Source organism: Hypanus sabinus, chromosome 18 (assembly GCF_030144855.1).
Source record: "Hypanus sabinus isolate sHypSab1 chromosome 18, sHypSab1.hap1, whole genome shotgun sequence".
Lineage (NCBI taxonomy): Eukaryota > Metazoa > Chordata > Chondrichthyes > Myliobatiformes > Dasyatidae > Hypanus > Hypanus sabinus.
The window spans coordinates 18,461,616-18,483,366 of record NC_082723.1 but is presented as its reverse complement, the minus strand read 5'-3'; positions in this window follow the sequence as shown (position 1 = coordinate 18,483,366).

The window sequence follows — 21,751 nt, the reverse complement described above, 5'->3', positions numbered from 1 at the left end:
AACCTGCACAGCGCACGGATCTTCTCCAAGGTAGACCTCGTCCGAGGGTACCATCAAATCCCGATGCATCCTGATGACGTCCCCAAAACGGCTCTCATCACCCCGTTTGGCCTTTTCGAGTTCCTCCGCATGCCGTTCGGTCTGAAGAATGCCGCACAGACGTTCCAGCGGTTAATGGACGCGGTGGGACGGGACCTGGACTTCGCGTTCATCTATTTGGATGACATCCTCATAGCCAGCAGCAGTCGTCAGGAGCATCTGTCCCACCTCCGTCAACTCTGCGCCCGACTGAGTGAGTACGGTCTTACAATCAACCCCGCCAAATGCCAGTTCGGACTCGATACCATTGACTTCCTGGGCCACAGGATTACTAAAGACGGGGCAACCCCTCTCCCTGCTAAGGTAGATGCGGTCCGCCTCTTTCCCCGACCCACCACGATCAAAGGCCTTCAGGAATTCGTAGGTATGGTCAATTTCTACCGCCGCTTCCTCCCTTTAGCTGCCCGGATCATGCGCCCCCTGTTCGCCCTGATGTCGGGTCCGAGCAAGGACATTACCTGGGACGAGGAGTCCGCCGCCGCTTTCGTTCAAACAAAGGAAGCTTTGGCGAACGCCTAAATGCTAGTACATCCCAGAATGGACGCCCCTACCGCCCTCACAGTGGACGCATCTAACACGGCAGTCGGTGGGGTGCTGGAGCAACTCATCGCAGGTCGCTGGCAACCCCTGGCATTTTTCAGCAAACACCTGCGGCCACCCGAGCTCAAGTACAGTGCTTTCGACCGGGAACTGTTGGCGCTCTACCTGGCAATCCAGCATTTCAGGTACTTCCTAGAAGGTCAGCCCTTCACCGCATTCACGGACCACAAACCGCTTACCTTTGCGTTTACGAAAGCGTCCGACCCCTGGTCGTCCCGCCAGCAACGCCACCTGTCCTACATATCTGAATACACGACAGATGTCCGGCATGTCTCGGGTAAGGACAATGTCGTGGCGGATGCGCTCTCTGGCTCTACCGTTCATGCCCTTTCCCAAGGGGTAGACTTTGAGGCACTGGCAGAGGCACAGCAGGCAGATGAGGAGATTCCGAGTTACAGAACCGCAGTCTCCGGTTTGCAGCTCCAGGACCTCCCCGTGGGCCCGGGTGAGAGGACCCTACTCTGTGACGTCGCCACCGGCCAGCCCCGTCCCGTCGTCCCGACAGCCTGGCGGCGCCGCGTTTTCGACTCCATTCATAACTTGGCGCATCCCTCCATCCGGACAACTGTCTGGATGGTTTCCAGCAGGTTCGTTTGGCACGGACTCCGCAAACAGGTCAGTGAATGGGCCAAAACGTGCATGCACTGCCAGACGGCCAAGGTGCAGCGGCACACCAAAGCCCCACCGCAGCAGTTCCATCCCGCCCACCGGCGTTTCAACCACATTCATGTGGATATCGTGGGCCCCCTGCCAGTGTCGCACGGAGCACGGCACCTCCTGACTATCGTGGACCGGTTCACAAGATGGCCAGAGGCGGTCCCGCTCACCGACACCACCTCCGAATCTTGCGCCCGAGCCCTGATCACCACCTGGATATCTCGCTTTGGTGTACCGGCCCACATTACCTCCGACAGAGGCGCCCAGTTCACCTCCAGCCTGTGGTCAGCTATGGCCAGCCTTTTGGGGACTCAGCTGCACCACACAACTGCCTACCACCCACAGTTGAACGGGCTAGTGGAGCGTTTCCACCGTCACCTGAAGTCGGCCCTCATGGCCCGCCTGCGAGGAGCCAACTGGGCGGACGAGCTTCCCTGGGTCCTACTCAGCATCCGCACAGCGCCCAAGGACGACCTGCACGCCTCGTCGGCCGAGTTGGTATACGGCGCGCCCCTGGTCGTCCCCGGGGAGTTCCTACCAGCCCCACGGGGGCAAGAGGAAGATCCCGCAGCAGTCCTGGGCAGACTACGCGAGAAGCTCGGTAACCTGGCCCCCATACCCACTTCACAGCACGGGCGGAACCCGACCTGCGTACCCAAAGACCTGCAGAACTGTAAGTTTGTGTTTGTACGAAGGGGCAGGCATCGGCCACCGCTGCAGCGGCCATACGAGGGGCCGTTTATGGTGCTCCGGAACAATGGGTCCACATTCGTGCTGGATGTTGGGGGGAAAGAGGAGGTTTTCACGGTGGACCGCCTCAAACCGGCCCATGTGGACCTGGCGCAACCGGCCGAGTTTCCGGCACCTCGGCGCAGAGGCCGACCTCCCAAGCAGGTTCCGGCCCAGACTGTGGACATTGGGAGGTGTATTGCCGGTTCTGGGGGGGGTTATGTGGCGACCCATTTCCTGGCACATCCGAACCAGCTCACAATTAGATAGCCTACGGGGGTTTGCGAGCACAGAGCTTTGGAGCCTCTGCGCCACGGGGGGCAGGTTGAGGGAGGCTTAAAAGTGAGGCTGTGGATTTCGAATAAAGTTTTTTCCTTCGACTGCAGTTACTGACTCCGTGTCGTAATTTTAGCGCTGCATGTAGCACACCGCTACAATACCTTCTGTTTAGATTCTTGATAATCCTGGTTGTGACAATAATAGAAGATTCATGTAAAAGTTCACAACAGGCAAGAATACACAAATAACCCAGAGCACCATTTTTAAGATGCGTAGTGTTTCCGAAATTTGTATTTTGTAGGTAAAGGTAAAACATTGTAACACTTCTTTTGCCTGCTACTTTTTGTGAGAGTTGGGATGTGAATGTAGTGACGACGATCATTTGCAGGATAGGCCCATGTTCCCAGTTTTGCCAGATGATGTCAGCAATGAGCCTACCTTGCTGTCTAAATAAAGCAAATCAGTTCCTGCTTGTAAGATCTCTACTCTGCCTACACAATAGACCAGATATAATTGTCCAATAATAAAAGAAAATGAATTACACTAGCTGTTCTTATGGTACAACTTAATGGAGAAAGCAAATGTGTGCTTAGGCTCAAAAGTGCTAATCAAGGGCATGTTCCACCATTCTTTTTCACCATTAAGTAGTGAGGAATTATTGCATTTAAATGAGAGATAAGAAATGAATTTACCTCTCAGAGACCTGATACATTTCCAAAATATAATTACTGTTGATTATGCCTGCCAATTTCTTTGGAACCCAAAGTTACTTCTCAGAGTTGTACTGGCACAGCAGGTGGCCACCTGGTCCGTGGCAACATCTCTTCTCTCCATTGTTTATGCTTTCCCTGTAAATTGTAAGTTATTTACCCTGAATGGCTATCCAGTTCCTTCTAGAAGACTCTCTTTTGCAGTGAGTTCCAGATAGTTTGCATACCATGTGTATACTTCCTGATGGATTTGGCAAAAGGCTACACAGAAGCACAGGGGTTAGGGGACTGCACAGTAACATAGGGATTGGGGGCTGCACAGTAACAGGGGTTAGGGGGCTGCACAGTAACATAGGGATTGGGGGCTGCACAGTAACAGGGGTTAGGGGGCTGCACAGTAACATAGGGATTGGGGGCTGCACAGTAACATAGGGATTGGGGGCAGCACAGTAACATAGGGATTGGGGCTGCACAATAACATAGGGATTGGGGGCTGCACAGTAACATAGGGATTGGGGGCTGCACAGTAACATAGGGATTGGGGGCTGCACAGTAACATAGGGATTGGGGGCTGCACAGTAACAGGGGTTAGGGGGCTGCACAGTAACATAGGGATTGGGGCTGCACAGTAACATAGGGATTGGGGGCTGCACAGTAACATAGGGATTGGGGACTGCACAGTAACGTAGGGATTGGGGACTGCACAGTAACATAGGGATTGGGGACTGCACAGTAACATAGGGATTGGGGACTGCACAGTAACATAGGGATTGGGGGCTGCACAGTAACATAGGGATTGGGGACTGCACAGTAACGTAGGGATTGGGGACTGCACAGTAACATAGGGATTGGGGACTGCACAGTAACATAGGGATTGGGGACTGCACAGTAACAGGGGTTAGGGGGCTGCACAGTAACATAGGGATTGGGGGCTGCACAGTAACATAGGGATTGGGGGCTGCACAGTAACATAGGGATTGGGGGCTGCACAGTAACATAGGGATTAGGGGCTGCACAGTAACATAGGGATTGGGGACTGCACAGTAACGTAGGGATTGGGGACTGCACAGTAACATAGGGATTGGGGACTGCACAGTAACAGGGGCTAGGGGGCTGCACAGTAACATAGGGATTGGGGGCTGCACAGTAACATAGGGATTGGGGACTGCACAGTAACATAGGGATTGGGGACTGCACAGTCACATAGGGATTGGGGACTGCACAGTAACAGGGGTTAGGGGGCTGCACAATAACATAGGGATTAGGGGCTGCACAGTAACATAGGGATTTTGGACTGCACAGTAACAGGGGTTAGGGGGCTGCACAGAAACATAGGGATTGGGGGCTGCACAGTAACATAGGGATTGGGGGCTGCACAGTAACATAGGGATTGGGGGCTGCACAGTAACAGGGGTTAGGGGGCTGCACAGTAACAGGGGTTAGTGGGCTGCACAGTAACATAGGGATTGGGGGCTGCACAGTAACGTAGGGATTGGGGACTGCACAGTAACGTAGGGATTGGGGACTGCACAGTAACGTAGGGATTGGGGACTGCACAGTAACATAGGGATTGGGGACTGCACAGTAACAGGGGTTAGGGGGCTGCACAGTAACATAGGGATTGGGGGCTGCACAGTAACATAGGGATTGGGGACTGCACAGTAACATAGGGATTGGGGACTGCACAGTCACATAGGGATTGGGGACTGCACAGTAACATAGGGATTGGGGGCTGCACAGTAACATAGGGATTGGGGGCTGCACAGTAACATAGGGATTAGGGGCTGCACAGTAACATAGGGATTAGGGGCTGCACAGTAACATAGGGATTAGGGGCTGCACAGTAACATAGGGATTAGGGGCTGCACAGTAACATAGGGATTGGGGGCTGCACAGTAACATAGGGATTAGGGGCTGCACAGTAACATAGGGATTAGGGGCTGCACAGTAACATAGGGATTAGGGGCTGCACAGTAACATAGGGATTAGGGGCTGCACAGTAACATAGGGATTGGGGGCTGCACAGTAACATAAGGATTGGGGGGCTGTACAGTAACATAGGGATAGGTGGCTGCACAGTAACATAGGGATTGGGGCTGCACAGTAACATAGGGATTAGGGGCTGCACAGTAACATAGGGATTAGGGGCTGCACAGTTACATAGGGATTAGGTGCTGCACAGTAACAGGGATTTGGGGACTGCACAGTAACATAAGGATTGGGGGGCTGTACAGTAACATAGGGATTGGTGGCTGCACAGTAACATAGGGATTGGGGCTGCACAGTAACATAGGGATTAGGGGACTACAGTAACAGGGATTAGGGGACTGCACAGTAACATGGGGATTAGGGGACTGCACAGTAACAGGGATTAGGGGCTGCACAGTAATATAGGGATTAGGGGCTGCACAGTAACATAGGGATTAGGGGACTGTACAGTAACAGGGATTAGGGGACTGCACAGTAACGGATTAGGGGCTGCACAGTAACATAGGGATTGGGGCTGTACAGTAACATAGGGATTAGGGGACTGCACAGTAACAGGGATTAGGGGCTGCACAGTAACAGGGATTAGGGGCTGCACAGTAATATAGGGATTAGGGGACTGCACAGTAACAGGGATTAGGGGCTGCACAGTAATATAGGGATTAGAGGCTGCACAGTAACATAGGGATTAGGGGACTGCACAGTAACAGGGATTAGGGGCTGCACAGTAATATAGGGATTAGGGGCTGCACAGTAACATAGGGATTAGGGGCTGCACAGTAACATAAGGATTAGGGGCTGCACAGTAACAGGGATTTGGGGACTGTACAGTAACATAGGGATTGGGGGCTGCACAGTAACATAAGGATTGGGGGGCTGTACAGTAACATAGGGAATGGTGGCTGCACAGTAACATAGGGATTGGGGCTGCACAGTAACATAGGGATTAGGGGACTGTACAGTAACAGGGATTAGGGGACTGCACAGTAACAGGGATTAGGGGCTGCACAGTAACATGGGGATTAGGGGACTGCACAGTAACAGGGATTAGGGGACTGCACAGTAACATAAGGATTGGGGGGCTGTACAGTAACATAGGGATTGGTGGCTGCACAGTAACATAGGGATTGGGGCTGCACAGTAACATAGTGATTAGGGGCTGCACAGTAACATAGGGATTAGGGGCTGAACAGTAATATAGGGATTAGGGGACTGCACAGTAACATAGGGATTAGGGGCTGCACAGTAACATAGGGATTGGGGACTGCACAGTAACAGGGGTTAGGGGGCTGCACAGTAACATAGGGATTAGGGGCTGCACAGTAACATAGGGATTGGGGGCAGCACAGTAACATAGGGATTGGGGACTGCACAGTAACATAGGGATTGGGGGCTGCACAGTAACAGGGGTTAGGGGGCTGCACAGTAACATAGGGATTAGGGGCTGCACAGTAACATAGGGATTAGGGGCTGCACAGTAACATAGGGATTTGGGGCTGCACAGTAACAGGGATTTGGGGACTGTACAGTAACATAGGGATTGGTGGCTGCACAGTAACATAGGGATTGGGGCTGCACAGTAACATAGGGATGAGGGGACTGTACAGTAACAGGGATTAGGGGACTGCACAGTAACAGGGATTAGGGGCTGCACAGTAACATAAGGATTGGGGGGCTGTACAGTAACATAGGGATTGGTGGCTGCACAGTAACATAGGGATTGGGGCTGCACAGTAACATAGGGATTAGGGGCTGCACAGTAACATAGGGATTAGGGGCTGCACAGTAACATAGGGATTGGGGCTGCACAGTAACATAGGAATTAGGGGCTGCACAGTAACATAGGGATTAGGGGCTGCACAGTAATAGGGATTAGGGGCTGCACAATAACATAGGGATTGGGGCTGCACAGTAACATAGGGATTAGGGGCTGCACAGTAACATAGGGATTGGGGGGCTGCACAGTAACATAGGGATTGGTGGCTGCACAGTAACATAGGGATTGGGGCTGCACAGTAACATAGGGATTAGGGGACTGTACAGTAACAGGGATTAGGGGCTGCACAGTAACAGGGATTAGGGGCTGTACTGTAACATAGGGATTTGGGGACTGTACAGTTACATAGGGATTAGGGGGCTGCTGCTATCTGTAAGGAGTTTGTATGTTCTCCCTATGATTGCATGGGTCTCCTCCCACACTCCAAAACTCGTATGGTTAGGATTAGTGAGTTGTGCCTGTGCATGTGGTGACACTTGCAGGCTGCCCAGCATGATCTTCGCTGACTTGATTTGACACAAATGTCGCATCTCACTGACAAATATATCTACTCTTTAAAAAAGCTGGATGTGAGGTTTCTGGAAGGAAAATGAGCAACCAAAAAGACAGCATACCCAAGATGACTCATCCATGCTTTTATGCCATGAGTAACAACTTCTAATCTTGGATTAATTTGACAATAAACATTACATAAAAGCATCAAAACATATTGTTATACATAGATAAACATTCTTCATCATTTTGGCAGATGTAAAACTCTGAAGGGAATTGAGATATTTATGTATTTTGCCTGTCAACATGCTCATTCGGTATTCATGAATTTCCAGACACATTGCTGTCAGTGAGGATTAGTGAGTACTCAAAGCTTAACCTCTTCAGAATATCTAGTGGTTCAATGGTTCAATTTAATATACAGCATGCAATCTGAAATTGCCACTCTTTGCAGACTCTTTGAAACAGAAAAAAACCCGAAGAATGAATGAATGACAGAAACATCAGAAGCCCAAAGCCCTCTCCCCCTTCCACCCACAAACATCAACAAAAGCAGCAGCCCTCCCCCCACTTGCACCAGCAAAAAGCGTTCTTACCCACTACCATGCAAGCAATAGCAAAGCCCTAAAGATCTAGAGTCCATCACTACGGTATCTCAGATAGGTTTTCTCTCACTAGCAAGGGAGAGAAAGATTGCTCCTACAACAACAGGAGTGGGAGACCCAGCAGCCTGCTGTTTTGATGTTACTGTCTCCTGCATTGCTTCTGCAAGTCCCCCGACTCAAGGACTGACAGGCTGTCACTGGAGAGAGAGAGAGAGAGAGGATCACGAGTACAGGGGCCTTCGTCCCACAGCAGCACACACTGCCTGCTGTCTCAATGTTTCAGTCTCCCTCGACGCTTCAGTCAGCGAGGAGCTGAGTCGCCCGTGGGGTTGCCCCCGAAGGCACAGGGCTTCCAGGCCACAACTGGAGGTATCAAAGCTCTAGGCCGCACAGTGAGCACGAAAACCCACAGCTCGTGGAGAACCATAGTTTGAGCTGCAGCTGCAAACCACTGACCCCAGCCACCTTGAAAAGAAAAGAAAGAAATGAGAAAAGAAGAGTAAGTTGTTTCACGGATGAACTGGAAGAAGTCGCTGGGGTTAAGTTTAATATTTAATTCCTAATCATCTATTTTCTGAGAAGTAATACAACACTGACATCTGAACTCCTTCCTAAGATTATTTCTCATAACAGAGATTATTTTCTTATAAATGAAATGGGCATGCCCAATGTGATAGATAGGCATCCGTTAGTCTCAAAAGACCATGGAAAGTTTCCAGGGCGCAGGCCTGGGCAGGGTTGTATGGGAAACCGGCAGTTGTCCATGCTGCAAGTCTCCCCTCTCCATGCCACCGATGTTGTCCAAGGGAAGGGCAAGGGTCAATACAGCTTGGCACCAGTGTCGTCACAGAGCAATGTGTGGTTAAGTGCCTTGCTCAAGGACACAACACGCTGCCTTAGCGGAGGCTCGAACTAGCGACCTTCAGATCACTAGACCAACACCTTAACCACTTGGCCACATGCTTCTGAGAAAGCATATTCTTGGGGTACCTTTTCATCTTTGATTGATAGCATTAAATGAGAAATACAATCTACCCCCTCCTTCCCGCTGTTTCTTTCATTCTCTGCATTTGAACTAGATATCACCAGGGGAGTATAATAGACTTTGATACCCCAGGTGTGAGTGAAGAAAGATGAATGTCTACCTCATGCTTTCCCAGAAGTGCACAGAAAAAGCCATAAAATATGTTCAAATGTCTCAAATGGCTCAGTTTAATATCAGGCAATGTAACCAGCATATAACGTGAAATTCTTACTCTTCATAGACATTCATGAAACAGAAAAAAAACCCAAAGGACTAATGACAGAATACATTGGAATCCCAAGTATGTCATTGTCTATACAACACAGACAAAATGCCGGAGGAACTCAGCAGGTCAGACAGCATCATGGAAAGGAATAAACAGTTGACATTTCAGACCAAGACCCTTCATCTGGACTGGAAAGGAAGGGGGCAGAAGCCAGAATAAGGTGAGGAGAGGGGAGGAAGTACAAGCTGGCAGATGATAGGTGAGACTGGGGAAGGAGAGGGAAGGATGAAGTCAGAAGCTGACCAGGGTATAGGTGGAAGAGGTGAAGAGCTGAAGAGGAAGGAATCTGATTGGAGAGGGCAGTGAACCACTGAGAAAGAGGAGGAGGAGGGAAGCCGAGGGGAGGTGATAAGGCAGATGAGGAGGAAGGAAGAGAGGAGTTAGAGTGGAAAATGGAAGGAGGAGGAGAAATATATGAAATATATATTCAGGTATATATACTTTGATATCACAAAGCATTTGCAGATTCCTGGAGCTCAGAAAGTACAGGCATTTGCGTCATACACTTCTAATGTAAAAAACCTTTAGCACTGAAGTAAGCAGTGTTTCATTTGTAGAATTATTCATGTTTTGATATTCCACAGCTTGAGCTTTACTGATGTTGAATATTCAAACAGACTTGAAAGAGAAAATAGCCTCTGGTAAGCTCCAGGCATTCAAGGTGAATCTGTGTACATGTGGTTTATAAATTCTGCTCTAATTTTATCTCAGGACAATACAGGCAGAGTCCTATTGGATAAAGTAGTGGAGAACTGGCAAAAAATTAAGCCCAGTTCTGGTCTACTTATTTAATATAACTTTCTTGTAAGCTTTATTCTTCCATTTTCTTTTCTTCTCCTTAACCTCTAAGTTGTTTATTGGACTATACCCCCGAATCTGAAAGCTCAGACATGATGTCCTTCATATAATAAGACAAAGATTAAAGGAGAGAAACAGACTATTCAGTTCAGTTGGACCCTCCTCTTGTTCCAATTTATCTAAGCCCAAAGCAACGGCTCAGGAATCAGAACATTGACATCATTGTCCCAATGACACCTGGTTAGTTTGTGTTAGCCTTCTCAGTAACAAAACCTTGCAACTGGTTCTCTGAATTCCCTGTCCAAAACTGGCCTTCTGCTTTGTAATGGGAGATAAAGATTTATTGAGCTGAAACAAATATCACACATTGACTCATGCTTCCTCATCTACCAGCCTTACAGTATCAACAGGGCCAGAGAACCAAAAACTTACAAACTCTGTACTTCCTGTAGAATTTAAATATCTTTTAATATCTTTAAAAAATTTCTGTATGTGTAGATGAGTATGTGATGAGGAAACCTGTCTTCATCATCTATCTGTGCTTTCTTAGAAAGAAAGATTTTGAACCATGAGGTAATCACCTTAGACCATTAGGCATCAGAGCGGAATTGGGCCATTTGGCTCATTGTGTCTGCTCTAATGCATCATGGGTAATTTATTATCCTTCTCAACTCCTTTCTACTGCTTTCTCCTTATAACCTTTGACACCCTTACAAATCAAGAACGTATCTACCTCCAGTTTAAATTTACCCAATGACTTGGCCTCCACAGCTGTCTATGACAATAAATTAATTGCAAAACTTTCACTGTGATTCCATATAACAAAAAATATCAGTTTCCTATAGAGGCCAGTCATTTCTGTCTTGTATCTTGCCGGAACTTAGGGCCAGAAGGAGGCCATTCATCGCTTTGAGCCTTTTATGTCATTCTTTGAGATGGTGCTAATCCATCTCCATTCACCCATGTCTGTACAGCAACCCTTCACATCTTTAGCTAGTTAACATCTATTGGTCTCGGGTGTAAAGTTAGTAATTGAGATGGCATCCATCTTTTTTGAAGGAAAATGTTTCACACTTCTGCCAACTGAAGGGTAATGAAACATTTCCCACTTCTCTGCTGAATGGCTGGGGCTCTGATCTTTAGCATGTCCTAAACTCCCTGCACCTTCGGGTGGCTTCAGGCTATATTGAATGTGGATTGCAAGAAGCACGCTTGCAATATTTGCTCAATTTCCTTATTATATTTCCCTGAGAGAATGAAAGTACGTAAAAAGAAGTGAAGATATGCTATTGCCTTCCCTGTTTGTATTTCTGCTTTGGCGAAAGGGGAAGAGGCCAAATGAGACTGAGCACCTATGTTATATTTATTTTAAACGATTTTGGCTGAAACTTGTTTGCACACTTGTTATTTCATTGTGATGCAGCAGATGTAGATCAGGTACTGTATTGTTCTACTTATTATACAGTATTACTGCTTCTAAATTAATCAACTATTGGCTTTGCCTGGGAACAATTAGGCAGGTTTGCCTTTTCCACTTCTCGTGGAAGATTATGGCACCAGGATATTGTTGTCCCCAGTGTGTGACACCATGGGCAATTATTCCAATTATTCTTCCATCTACCCTCAGCCCATCCTCCCACCAGTGTAACAGGGATAGGGTTCCTCTTGTCCTTACCCACCTCCCCACAACCCTCTGTACCCAGCACAGTACCCTCCATAACCTCTGCTATATCTTGAAAAGTATCCTACCAACCACCTAGGCACATGTTTCTGCACCATCCCTCCATTCTCCACTTTCTGTAGAGATTGTTTCTATGTGACTCCCTTCACCCAGCTATTAGAAATTCAGATCACTCTTTGATCTTGCTTTTGCCAACGTACAGGCAGAATCTGAAACAAGAGGTGGCCATAGTTAAAACCGCCCACTGTTGGTCTGACCAGTCGGCCTCCATGCTGCAGGACTGCTTCGACAACATTGACTGGAATGTCTTCCATGATGAGGATGTCTCCACGTTCACTGATGGAGTCAAGTGCTTCATCCGGAAGCGCATCGACAATATTGTCCCCCAGAAGTTAGTCAGGGTCCTCCCGAACCAGAGACCCAGGATCATTAGTTCCATGTGAGCAGCACCTACAGCGCGACATCGAGTTTATGTCGCTGGCGATCAACTAGAGCTCAAGAAAAGCAGCTATGATCTGCACAAAGCTATCAAGGCTGCGAAACAACAATATAGGGTCAAGATTCACAGCAAATAGCACACGTGACTTGTGGCGAGGTCTGCATATCATCACAAACTTCAAAGCCAAACGATCTGGTGCCGCCAACATCACAGCCTCTCTCCCAGGTGAGTTCAATCACTTTTACGCTCAGCTCGATGTCACTAACTCTGAGTCTCCGAGGAAAGCCACCACAACAACCTGCAACCTGGTCTTCTCTAAGGCTGAGGTACGCAGATGTTTCCAACCAGTGGACGGTCGCAAGGCTGCGGGAACAGACGACATCCCAGGGTGAGTACTCAGGATGTGTGCAGCACAACTGGCAGTTATGGTTACAGACAATTTTAATCTCTCGCTCTCCCAGTGTAGAGTGCCCTCCTCATCAAATTATCCACCATTGTCCCTGTACCGAAAAAGACCAAGGTAACATGCCTGAATGACTGATTTCCTGTCGCTCTCACCTCAATAACAAGCAAATGCTTTGAGAGACTGGTCAAGGATTACATTTGCAGCTTGCTACCACCCAATCTGGACCCCTGAAATTCGCCTACCAACACAACCGATCGACAGATGATGCAATAGCCACTGCTCTACATACTGTCCTTATGAATCTGGAGAAGGATGCTTGTGTGAGAATGCTGCTCTTGGACTACAGTTCAGCGTTCAACACCATGGTTCCATCCAGGCTCAACAAGAAGCTCAGAAACCTTGAACTTGACTCTGCCTCATGCAGCTGGATCCTGGACTTCCTGTCAGATTGCCAGCAGGTTGTAAGAGTGGGCTCCCTCATCTTCAACCCTCTGACTCTCAGTACAGGAGCCTCTCAGGGCTTCATACTGAGTCCCCTCCTTTACTCCCTGTATACCCACGACTGTATTGCCACCTACAGCTCCAATCTGCTAATTAAATCTGCCAATGACACCACATTGATTGGTCTTATCTCAATAACAAGGTGGCCTTCAGGGAAGAAGTCTTCTCTCTGACACAGTGGTGTCAAGAAAACAAGCTCTCCCTCTATGTTGCAAAAACAAAGGAGCAGGTTATGGATTACAGGAGGAATGGAGATGGGCTAACCCCTATTGATATCAATGGATCTGGGGTTGAGAGGGTAAATTGCTTCAAGTTCCTCGGCATCCACATTACCGAGGACCTCACATGGTTTGTACACACCAGCTGTGTGGTGAAAAAGGCACAACAGTGCCTCTTTCACCTCAGACAGTTGAGGAAGTTTGGTGTGGCCCCTAAATCCTAAGAACTTTCTACAGGGGCACAATTGAGAGCATCCTGACTGGCTGCATCACTCCCTGGTACGGGAACTGTATTTCCCTCAATCAGAGGACTCTACAGAGAGTGGTGCGGAGAGCCAGCGCATCTGTAGGTGTGAACTTCCCACGATTCAGGGCACTTACAAGGACAGGTGTGTAAAAAGGGCCTGAAGAATCACTGGGGACCCGGGTCACCCCAACCACAAACTATTCCTGCTGCTACCATTTGGGAAGTGGTACTGCAGCCTAAAAGCCAGGACCAACAGGCTTCGCAACAGCTTCTTCCACCAGGCCATCAGACTGATTAACTCATGCTGATTTGAGTGTACTCTGTGTTACACTGACTGTTCTGTTTATTATAAATTATTAATTACTATGATGCACATGGCACATTTAGATGGAGATGTAACAAAGATTTTTACTCCTCGTGTGTGAAGGATGTAAGAAATAAAGTCAATTCAATTGTCCACTTGACCCTCCCCACAGATCACCGTCTTAGCACTTATTCCTGCAAGCATGACAATTCAATTGTCCACTTGACCCTCCCCACAGATCACCGTCCTAGCACTTATTCCTGCAAGCATGACAAGTGCTGTACCGCTCACCTCCATTCAGGAGCTCAAACACCGTGGTGACACTTCACCTGCGCACCTTTCGGGTTCATCTGTTGTATCCGGTGCTCCTGGTGAGGGCCCCTCTGCATTGGTGAGACCAGACACAGATTAGGAAACTGCTTTAATGAGCACCTTCGCTCTGTCCAGCAGGGTCTCTGAATGGCCACCCATGTCAACTCAACTTCCTACTCCCATTCGAGCATGTCTGTCCATGGTCTCCTCTACTGCCTGATGAGGCTGAACTTGGGTTGGAGGAGCAACACCTCATATTCCATCTGGATAGCCTCCAAGTTGATAACATGAACATCAATTTCTCCACTTTCCTATTAGATTCCTTCTTTACCTCTTCTGCCTATCCCCTCCCAACTTTTTACTTCATCCTCCCTTCTTCAGCCACATCTCCTCCCTGCCCTGGTCTCAGCTATCACCTGCTAGTTTGTGCTCCACAGCTCCTCTCCCCTCCCCCCACCACCCTCCTTCTTATTCTGGCTTTTGCCCACTTCCCTTCCCGTACTGAAACAGGAGGTACAGAAGCCCAAAGGCACACACTCAGCAATTCAGAAACAGCTTCTTCCCCTCTGCCATCCGATTTCTAAATGACCACTGCCCTCTTTCTGTTTTTTGCACTACTTATTTTTATTTAACTATTTAAAGTACTCTCTCTCTCTCTCTCTCTCTCTCTCTCTTTTTTTCTATATTTATCATGAATTGCATAGTACTACTCCTGCAGAGTTAATAAATTTCATGACATATGCTGGTGATAATAAATCTGATTCTGATAACAACACACACAAAATGCTGGTGGAACACAGCTAGGCAGCATCTATAGGGAGAAGCACTGTCGACGTTTTGGGCCAAGACCCTTCGTCAGGACTAACCGAAAGGAAAGAAAGTAAGGGATTCTGATTCTGATTAAGGGTCTTGGTCCAAAATGTCAACTGTTTATTAACCTCCATAGATGCTGCCTGACTTGCTAAATTCCTCCAGCATTTTGTGTGAGTTGCTCATGACTTCTGGCATCTGTAGAGTTCCGCGTTTTTGTCAAAGTTCCTCTGTTGGTTTTCTATTTACTTACAGGGGCTGAGAGAGAAATTGTAAGTCTCAGTTCAGAAGTGATTCCAAAAGGGATATACTCTGAATATTGAGAGATTTGGGAGTAAGTTAAATTATGGCATTGGTACCCTCCATTCTATGCTACACTGCAAAGAAAGGAAGTATAATCCTTACATTAAAACTAGCACGACAGCAAAACTACTTCTGCTCATGAATGTTCTCCTTTTCTTCCTGAAAACAAACCTTTCTGCAAAATAGGTGACCAATATCTGATTGTGGTGTCCTTTGCATGACTTCTATCATTCTACCTTTTTAGATGCCTCATGTTGTTTCTGAGGAAGCCACAAGACCAAATTCATTTTTGTCTTCTTTTTGACAGTCGCAATGTGCTGACTTGTGGTTTGGTTTTGGTCTCCCACTCATACAAACATGTGTTTTGCAATGACCAGCAATGAGAAATTTTCCACTCTGCAGTAACATATTGGTTGCAATATATATAAAAAAAATTCTATCAGCCCTCTTGACAGGTGAGGGATGAGCCTGCAGTGCCTCTTCCAATCGTTTTCTAAGTCGAGGCATTTGGAAGTATATTTTCTGTTATTATTTTGTGTCTCTATCTCTCTGATGATTTGTGCACTTAGTGACTTTTGTTCTTGCAGCTGGAATTGGTTCTTGTGATACCTTGCAATCGGTATCTTCATACAGTGCTTTGTGAGATACTTGCACGTTCCTCACTCATTGATAAATGACATTTAGACATCACACTCTTCAATTACACTCCACAATATGCCAACTGTACAGTCCTGCACAGAATTCTTAGGCACATATATATAGCTCTATATATATATAGACATTTGCACAATACTGATGAAGGGTCTCGGCCCGAAACGTTGGCTACTCTTTTCTCATGGATGCTGCCTGACCTGCTGAGTTCTTCCATTGTTGTGTACGTGCACAATACTGTATTTGTCGATGTAGAGCGGAGAACAAGTTTGTAAATCTAGCGGGAACAAAGGATGTTGGGAATGGCAAGGGTGGAGCGCCATGGGAGGGTGTGGGACTGGTGGCAGAGAAGGAGTGCCAGGGCAGGGGATGGTGCGGGTGCAGATACAACACCCAGCCCTGAGATACCAGGTAAGGTTATTTGATTATCTAAAAAATTACAAAAATAAATTACAATTGCTGCATCTAAATGTGTGAATCATTTATTAAATTAAGAGTGCAGATAGGTGTATGATTGCCATTACAGAGACGTAGCCAATGCTGAGAGATAAATATCCAAGGATATTTAATATTTTAGAAAAGACGTGAGTGAGTGAGTGTGGCCTCTGTTGGTCAGGGTTGACCATGGATGTTGTGTCCTAGCTGTCTAGCTACTCAAGCAGGGCAGAATGATATGGAGAGCAAGCTATTGAGCCCCCGTCTCCACGCATCTGATGAACCCAAAGGAACGGCAGTTTGGTACCGGCGGCATCGCAGGAGTTGCCGGTCAGTGTTGAACTCAACATTGGACTACCTTAGGGACTCCAGCTCCAGATTTTTCCCTTATGTTTTACTCCTGAAGCCTTCCCCATGAGTGGGTATAGCTGCAAGGCAGTGGAGGTTTGAGATCAGATGAGCTGCCAACCACGCTGAGGAGCCCCATCTGCCTGATGTACAAGATAGAAATTAAGATTGGGTGAAACTATTAGTAAAGAATGCACAATTTTCTGGAAGCAAAAAACATTAGTGGACATTGGGAAAGAGAAGGAACGTGGTATTAAAACAAAGGATCCAACGTGACAATACTGAATGATGTCAGACAGACATACTTTATTGACCCCGAGGGAAATTGGGTTTTGTTACAGCCACACCACCAAGAATAGTGAAGAAATATAGAAACATAAACCCATAAATAATTAAATAATAGTAAGTGAATCGTGCCAAGTGGAAATAAGTCCAGAACCAGCCTTTTGATTCAGGGTGTCTGACACTCCGAGGGAGGAGTTGTAAAGTTTGATGGCCACAGGTAGGAATGACTTCCTATGACGCTCAGTGTTACATCTCAGTGGAATGAGTCTCTGGCTCAATGTACTCCTGTGTCTAACCAGTACATTATGGAGTGGATGGGTGTCGTTGTCCAAGATGGTATGCAACTTGGACAGCATCCTCTATACAGACACCACTGTCAGAGAGTTCAGTTGCACCCCCACCACATCACTGGCCTTACGAATGAGCTTGTTGATTCTGTTGGTGTCTGCTACCCTCAGCCTGCTGCCCCAGCACACAACAGCAAACATGATAGCACTATAGGGATACAGCGAGGAGCTGGCCCATCCAGTCCTTCAATAAGCCCCACCGAGCAATCCCCCCGATTTAATCCAAGCTTAACCTTCCAACCGGTACATCCTTGGACTGTGGAAGGAAACCGGAGTACCCGGAGGAAACCTACACAGTCTCAGGGAGAATGTACAAACAATGGTGGGAATTGAACCCAGGCCGCTGGTATTGGAAAGCGTTTTGCTAACACTATGCTAGCGTGCCACCCCTATTTGATAATAACCTTTGTTCTTAAAGCATATTGCAAGAAGTAAGTATATTTTTCTAACACTTCCTGCAATCTCAGGATGTCTCAAAGCATTGCACAGCCATTGAAGCATTTCTGGAGAGCAATATGGAAAACTCTCAGCTAAGATATACACAGCAAGCTTCTCCAAGTAGCAATGTGGCAAACTGCCAGTGCAGCCTTATATATACATTGGTGAGACCCGACGCAGACTGGGAGACTATTTCGCTGTGCACCTACACTCTGTCCGCAGGGAGAAAGTAGTATCTCCCAGTGGCCACACATTTTAATTCCACATCCCATTCCCATTCTGATATGTCTATCCATGACCACCTCTGCTGTCAAGATGAAGCCACGCTCAGGTTGGAGGAACAACACCTTGTATTCCGTTTGGGTAGCCTCCAACCTGATGGCATGAACATTGATTTCTCTAACTTCAGTTAATGCCCCTCCTCCCCTTCTTACCCCGTCCCTGATTTGTTTATTTCCCTTCCTCCTTTTTCTTACTCTCTCTACCCATCACTCCTTGCCTCTTCTCCATCTCCTTCTGGTGCTCCCCTCCCCCTTCCTTTCTCCCTAGGCCTCCCATCCCATGATCCTTTCCCTTCCCCAGCTGTGTATCCCTTTTGCCAAGCACCTTTCCAGCTGTTAGCTTCACCCCACCCCCTCCTGTCTTCTACTGTCATTTCGGATTTCCCACTCCCCCTCCTACTTTCAAATCTCTTACTATCATTTCTTTCAGTTAGTCCTGACAAAGGGTCTCGGCCCAAAACGTTGACAGTACTTCTTCCTATAGATGCTGCCTGGCCTGCTGCGTTCCACCAGCATTTTGTGTGTGTTGCTTGAACTGCTAGATTATCTGTTTTCTTTTTTTAAATATTGGTTGAAGAACAGCTACATGTTTTGATCAGAATCATAGAAATGTGATGACTGATCTCTCTCAAAATAGTACCAAGGGTTTATTTACATCCGTTTGTGACTAAGTTATAGAACATAAAACTTAGAACAGTACAGTACAGGCTCCTCAGCCACGATGTTGTGCCAAACTTTTAACCTATTCTAATATTGATCCAATCCTTCACTCCCCCATTTCCCTCCATTTTCCTTTTCTTTTACATGCTTATCTAAGAGTGTATTAAATGTCCCTAATGTATCTGCCTCTGCCACTGTACCTGGCAGCACATTCCATACCCCCATCACTCTCTGTGTAAAAAAGAAATTTACATCTGATATACCCCCTATACTTTCCACATAACACCTTAAAATTATGGGACCTTGTATTAACTATTTCCCCCTTTGTATTGGCCACTATTTACTGCAGGGGCTCCCAGGTTGGAATCCATGGACCCCTTACTTAATGGTATTGGTCTACGGCAATTTAGAGCAACCTTCATTTAACCATCTTCGGCTATACTGCATGCAAAAAGCATAACACTTTGTTGTCGCGGAGTCTAAGTTTATTATTTTTTTTGCTTCTGATTCTGTAATGAGGTGTCAACCTAAAACTGTCTGACTCTGAGGTGAGAGTCCAGCCTACTGAGTGAAAGCTGACCACTTTGTGTAGTTTCTCTGTTTCAAAAGCACTCTAAAGCTTTTCCAACAGCCCAGTACCATTGTTTTACTATAATCTGAGTATTGTCCTGATTGTCTTGTTGGTACTTTTATTAACATTCAAGTTAAAATATAACCAGAATCTGTATTTATTTCAATGCGTCTGTGAATGCTCACTGACTGTTACACCACTGAGGTTTAGGGCAGCAATGAAGATCCCCCATCCCTGGCCATGTTTAGAGCTTCCTTTGTCATGCCAGTGGCTCCCCTACTGCCACTACTGTCATCCGTGCCAGTCCCAGGTGGAGGCTCAGGAATACCATCTCACTCAGATGTAGAAGGATACTTCATTGCTGTTTCTGTAACAATTTTGTTTGACCAGTCAGGGTTGTTAGCCCTGAGCTGAACCCCTGATCCCGGTGGACCACTGTTAGTCTGACCTGTTCGGGATGGGTGACCCTACCAAGAGCCAAAGCACAAGGCCCTGACTTAAGCCAACGTAGCTCCCCAGGTCATTGAGGCACACAAGCCTCCAAACCACGATGTGGTGGTGATCCTCTTGGAGGGCACCTGTGAGTGCAAGGCCTCACTTAAGTGCAGAGCATTTAGAACCAGCTATCATTCTGGGATGTCATTTAGTAGCTATCAGTAGCATTGCTGTTGTTCCTGTTTGTGCCTTGTGGTTCATTGGGTGGCAACCTTGCCGTTCCTTTAGCATTTTGTCTGTCTTTTTGTGGCCAAGTTGCTAGCTCGACACTCAACACAGCACAGATGGAAAGCTTGCAAGGAGCTGGCCGAATTTAAACTCAGGACTACTCGCTTCAAAGGCCAGTGCGAATGCCACTACAACATCAGTTGGCTATCTGTACTATAACTGCTTTGAATGTCAGCTTAAGCACAGCAACATGTGATTTTTTTTTGAGTGTGAGCTTCATTAACTGTGCTGTAGCTGTCAATTATAATACTTTGTAAAATTTCTATTGGTATATTCAGTTTGAGCTGAGACCATTTCAGAATAAACTGCGTGCATCCAACGTGCTTTGCAAGCTCTATCTCATTCATATTTAATGCCTTCCCACTCTTTGTTCAGGTAATTGTTCCCATCCAAGAATTTTGCTGAAGAAAGTCAATTAGCAGCAGTTGAAAAGAAGGAAGCTTGTGAATTGCAGATCACCACAAACTGTTGAACAATTTACTGCCTTTCTCTTCAGAGAAAAAAAACAAGTTCTTGACATTAACTTCTCCATGAATTCCACTGAATTGCTGTACTTGCGTATTATCTGGCCAGAAAACATGACGTACAAAGACTAGAAGTGGAAGTGTTCTTAAGTGCATAATCATTTTCAGAAAGTACAAAGCAAGCCCACTCGCCCAAAAATTTCTTAAGCTGATATATTCTGGTAAGGAATTAAAAAGAGCAACAGTTCTTCTTTTCTCAAACTTGTTCTATTTCCTCTTAATCAGATCTGAAACTCAATTCATTGAAGAATTGATTTTGACTGTAATTTCCTTCCTCGTTCCTTTATGAACATGAGAAAATTTGCAGATGCTGGAAATGTAAAGCAACAAATACAAAATGCTGGAGGAACTCAGCAGGCGGGGCATCATCTATGGAAAAGAGAAAACAGTCGATGTTTCAGGCTGAGACCCCTCATCAGGAGTTCATGGTTTATTTCTCAGTCCTTAAATTGTTGAATTAAGGATATGTATGCTATGTCCTATCATGCACTGAACTCCCACACCAGCTGTAGCCCTTTCCTATTCACTCCACACTTCCTGCAACTTGCGCAGAAAACTGCACTAACATCTGAGCTATAGGCTGTTGGAAGCAATCCCTAGCACAGTTCTGCTTTCTTTAAATTCTGAGTAACCTGTTGTACATTCACATTATGCTGGTTTTATTTCAGATTATTTTTATTCCCCCTACAGGCACAGACTAATTTATTTTAAGGACTTTTGTTTATATTTCAAATTTCTACCTATCTGCAGTATATTGCTCTGATGCCCTGTATTTAATTTTATTTTTAATCTAGTTGAAGGGTTTCCAAACTGTGGTATGTATATCCCTGGTGGTGTACAGGCATCCCCGGGGAAGCAAAAGGAACAAAGAACCTAAAGGCTTTGGGAGAATACTATAATTAAGGCAATTAATGCAAGCAGCTCCAGAGGTGAAGAAATGATGTAAGCTTTTTCTGAGTGTGGAGAATTACATATGGAAGAAGCACTTTACAATAGAGAGGCAGCACAAAATAACAACATGCTTTAATCTGCATAATAGTGAATGAATACCAAACTGTGATTCTTCTAATAGTAACAAGAAGAAGGATTTGATAAGACATCAATTTGTTAATCAAAGATTCAAAGTACGCTTATTATCAAAGTATGAATGCAGTATACAACCCTAAGATTTGTCTTCCCCACAGTCACAAAACAAAGAACCATGGAACCAAAGAAAAACATCAAA